Source organism: Chiloscyllium plagiosum, unplaced genomic scaffold (genome assembly GCF_037043375.1).
Source record: "Chiloscyllium plagiosum isolate Xiang-an unplaced genomic scaffold, Cpla_swu_hap1 HiC_scaffold_39, whole genome shotgun sequence".
Classification (NCBI taxonomy): Eukaryota; Metazoa; Chordata; class Chondrichthyes; order Orectolobiformes; family Hemiscylliidae; genus Chiloscyllium; species Chiloscyllium plagiosum.
The window spans coordinates 56439482-56444431 of record NW_028270177.1 but is presented as its reverse complement, the minus strand read 5'-3'; positions in this window follow the sequence as shown (position 1 = coordinate 56444431).

Here is a 4950-nt window from a genome sequence, read left to right as displayed (position 1 = left end):
CGCAGGGCAGATTACCCCTGGTCTTACAGTCCTTCCTTTTCACTGAGCAATTCCACAAAAACATCTTTGATGGAAGTCCTCCACTGCTCGATATCTGTCCCACCATATAACCTTTGTTTCCAGTCTACTTCAGCCAGGTGCTCTCTCGTTCTATTGTTGTGCCCCTGCACATGCACAGGACCCTGGTATTGGTTCTTCTCTTCACACTCCCCATCTGAATTCTAAGTTCTGCCATACTGTGATCACTCGTTCCAAGAGGATCCCAAACTATGAGATCATTAATTATTTCTGTTCCAATACGCAGTACCAGATCGAGGGTTGCTTAATCTCTCGTCGGTTCCATTGCATTCTGTTCAAGGAAGCTATCACGGGTACACTCAAAGAACTCCTCCTCAAAGGTACTGTGACTGAGCTGCTACGACCAAGCTCCATGTAGATGAAAATCCCTAATGATAATAGCCGACCCATTTTTACAGGCAATGCTGATTTCTTTGTTTATTGCCTTCAACAATGTGATGCTATTATTTACTGGCCTACAGACTGCACCTATCAGTGACTTTTTCTTCAGAGAATTTCTACTTTCCACGCAAATTAATTCAAACTCATTCTCCATCGAACTTATAGCGTCTCTCCACACTGCCCTGATGTCGGCCTTGTATAACCGAGAGACACCATCTTCTTTACACTGCTGTCTGACCTTCCAAGTAATCTCGTACTCCTGGATATTGAATTTGCAGTCGTGGCCATCCTTTTGACGTGTCTCTCTAATGTCTATTAAGTCATTTTCATTCGTGTTGATTTGTGCTATTAGCTCTTCAACCATGTTACAAATACGACGAACATTCAGGTGAAGTGCCTTTTTATTAGGTTTCTTGTCCTTATGATTTCTGTAATAATATCTCCTTTTGCTTGTTGTCTGTCCTCACCTATCCATTGACGTCTTCTCTCCTCTATTTCCAATGGCCCAACACGTCTTCCAGGTGAAGCAACACATGAACTGCACTTTACGCAATCCACTCTATTGCAATCACTGCTAGCAATGTGGTTTCCACTATTTTGGGAAACGGAGTTTGGACTGGGTCACCACACTGCAGAACATCTAAGTTCTGTCTTCACGAAGAGTTACAGCGACTCTCAGCGCGTGCTGGAAGCACACCACCTCAGTTTCTATTTGGGGAGTCTGCAGCCTTCCAGGCCGCATATCAATTTATTTTTTAGAGCCTGAACTCTCCCTTGTCCTATCCCCCTATCCCAAACGCCATGCCTTGTTGTCACATGGCCTTCCATAACACATTCACGCATTTTAACTGGAAAACGCTGTTTTCAGCCTTTGCGCCTATAAACTGTTTAGCTTTGATACCCAATATCACATTGTTACAGTAACAGTCCTCTACATATGGTTCGCCACTAACAGTCTCCATTAACAGGTATTCACCTTGCCAGCCAGATAATCATTCATTCCTTTGTCCAACTGTTCTTTCCTCTATTTGAACTCTATCCCTACCTATCGCTTACACCTTCCCCCCCACCCCCCACCCCCCAACCCCCACTATTTCTTCTGCAGATAGACCAACATTTTCCAAGCTGTCGTCAATTCAGAGGAATGGCCACTGGAATCGAAATGTTAACTCGGATTTCTTTTTTTAGATGCTGAGTTTTCCCAGCACCATCTGGTTTTGGTCTGGTTAGAGTTGGATACTGTGAATATTCGAGGAAGAATGACTGTGCATGGCCTGGTAGAAGAGAGATACTGTGCTTGTGCAATGATCTCCTGCACAGAATACAGAACGTTGTTCCTGTTGAAAAGTTCTCTTGTGTGTAGTTCTGAATACAAGGTGAGCAATCGGCATGAACTTCTTAGATCGATGAAAACAGCAATCATTTCTGCCACAGTTCTCTCCTGGATGTGATGAACAGCAGAGAGAAAAGCAACCCTCGTGTCAGATGTGAACGGATTGGAGTCCACGCAGGAGGTGTAATCAAGTGACAGTTTTTTTTTCAGATAGAAAACGCTTTCTCACTGTAACAATGTGCCATTGGGTATCAAAGCTAAACAGTTTATAGGCGCAAAGGCTGAAAACAGCGTTTTCCAGTTAAAATGCGTGAATGTGTTCCCTCCAGTGTGACAGTACAGTTGTGTATAATTGTAAATAGAATAACTGGATGAATCACTTTACACATTCAGCTGGCGAATAGTCCTCTTGTGGGAAGACATCTGCACAGAATGCAGGAAGACGCACTGAGAGGTTCTTGATCAGTTTCATCTAGGGACTGAGACAATACTGGAGGTTTTGAGAGTCTAACACGTGGACAAATCCCCAGCTCGGAGTGAAGTTATATCTCACGTTGCTCTGTGAGACAACGGAGCAATTTTAGGGTTTCGGACCAATGTTTCACATTCCTCCTAAAATGGACTGCGCCCTGGGGACTGCCGCTGTGGGAATGTCCAGGGATACGGGCACAGACCCGGCAGCTGGTCTGGTTTACCTTTGGGCACAAATGTGGGTCATGTCAAGGAAAATGCTCACCCACGGCTCACGGTGGATTAAGTGTTCTGTTCTATGTGCCCTGTTACTGATCAGTGGTGATGTGCAGGTCACGATGGTTGCAGCGAGCAGCTGGATCCCTCTGTGGTGTCTGGAGCTGTATCCTGTTCTGCTTGGTTGTCCTTCTGTGGAGGCGGAGCCGTCTTTCACTGGGTCGCATTCTGGTCTCACTTGGAGACTGACTGCTGTTGTGGTCGTGAGACAGACCAAGAGTGGTCCTTTCCATCTCGGGGAGACAGAATCTTTCGGCAGGGACTGTCTCCTTACATCGTGCCCAGTTTAAACTGGTGAAGTCGTTCCTGCCGTGGGGTGGACACGGCAGCTTTTTTTTGTTTGCTTTTCTTTTGTTGTTCCCCCACACTGCGGTAGTGCTTATTTTTTTCCCCAGCACCCATGTTGTGTGTGTGCATGTTTGATACACTGTGAAAGATTGAAGGTGCACGAATCTTTATTCCGTTTCCACCAGCAGGAAGATAAGAAGCACCCAAGTACATCGCAGGTTTTAGCAAATATTGGTTTAAAGTGATCTTTCTACTAATGGCTTGAATGTAATCAAAGAGAATTTCCTGTGTTAAGAGCAGCGCTGTGTCATTGGTGAGTTCTGGGGGTCCGGAGGCTGTGGGCATGGGTCGTTCCATTAGCACTTCAAATAGTGTAATTTCCGTCACTCGGTTTCGCTGTCCACTTCCTGTGTGAAGCACCAGTGGCCGGCCGTCTGGCCAAGCCAGTCCTGTGTCCCGAGTGATTTGGGGGAAGGTGGTTTTGAGGGTGCTGTTCATTCTCTCCAATATTCCTGACGACTGGGGGGCGGTACAGAATGTGGTATCTCCTGGGTATTCCGAGGGCGTCACAGTCAGCAGTAATGAGCTTCGCGGAGAAATTGGCACCATCCCCCGTATGTTTCTATGCGCCTGGGGATAGAAAACTCTTGTAATAACGTCCTGCTGGATACACTTTATCATTGCTCTGGCGTCTTTTTTTTTGATGGGGAATGGCTCCACCCATTTTGAAAACATGTCGACAATAACTAGGTCAAATTTTTATTCCTCCTTCTGAGGCGTGAGGGCAAGGTCAATTAGAAGGTGGGTGAATGGACCATCAGGAACTGGAATGTAGTCACGTTTGGCCATCGGCTTCCCTGCATTTTTTGGTCGAGAGATGAGGCACTGTGACAGCAGAGCTAAGGCAGCTTCAGTGACTTCCGCTGCATACCAGGAATGGCGGACAGCATCTTACCTGTGTGTTCAATTACGTGTACCACCAGGGCCAATAAGTGCAGGTGGGCTTTCAGTTAAATGATGCAGCGGTGGGTAAGAACATGTAAGAACAGTGATTGTACGGCACCAATGCGGGTCCATGCGGCCCTCTCTTCTGGCGTGGCGGTTTGCTGTGCTGTTGGGACTGCATCGAGAGAGGAGGGGGACTCTGGAGGTTTCACCACCGTGGGGGTCTGCAGGACATAAGTGGCAAGGAGTAGTGCAGATTCCCGGGTGGCTGCATCAGCTGAGGCATTTGCTTGGTTGACGGGATCGGTGGCAGAGTTATTGGCGTCACATTTTATAATGCGACAGCGGGAGGTAGCAGGCCTGCTTGTTGGATGTTGGCAATGAGTGCAGCATGTTGGAGTGGTCTCCCTGCAAAGCTGATAAACATCCTCTGTTTCCATATTGTGCCAAAGTCCTGAACGACTCCAAAGGCACATCTGGAGTCTGTGTAGATATTGGCTGTCCTGCCCTGTGCCAGGAGGCAGGCTCTGGCGAGAGCAAAGAACTCTGCCGCCTGTATGGATACCCCATCTGGCAATGCAGCTGATTCGAGAGTGGTGATGGGGTGCAAATGGCTTGGCCTGCTATTGTGTATTTGTCTGATGGCCGGAAGGAAGAGCCGCTGGTGAAAAGAATCTGGTCCGGGTTTTCTCAGACTGGTCAGGACACCTGCTGAACCAGGCGAAAGTGAGGACTGCAGATGCCGGAGATTAGAGTCAAGATGAGAAAGGTGCTGAAAAACACAGCAGTTAAGACAGCTTCTGAAAAGCAGGAAAATGAACGTTTCTGGTAGGATCCCTTTGTCAGGAATGCTGAACCAGGTCCAAGAACTTAAGGTTGTCTGCAGAATCATGTTAGGTGAGCGGAATTAGAGTGGCGGGGTTCAAAGTTAGGGCGCGGTGAAGGGAAAGGTATGTCGAGATCACAATTCAACTTCATGACCAGTTCTCTGAGTTGTAGTAAAATGTTGGATTGCTGCTGAATTAAGCAGCAGGGAGAGAGACAGTGGGACCAAAACAGTACACGGGTGATCTAGCACAATGGAGGTGGCCTTATCCGCTGTTATTGTGGCTGCTTCTACCCTGCACAAACATGCCGGCATTCTGCTCATAACAGATGGTAACTAAGCATTATAAAAC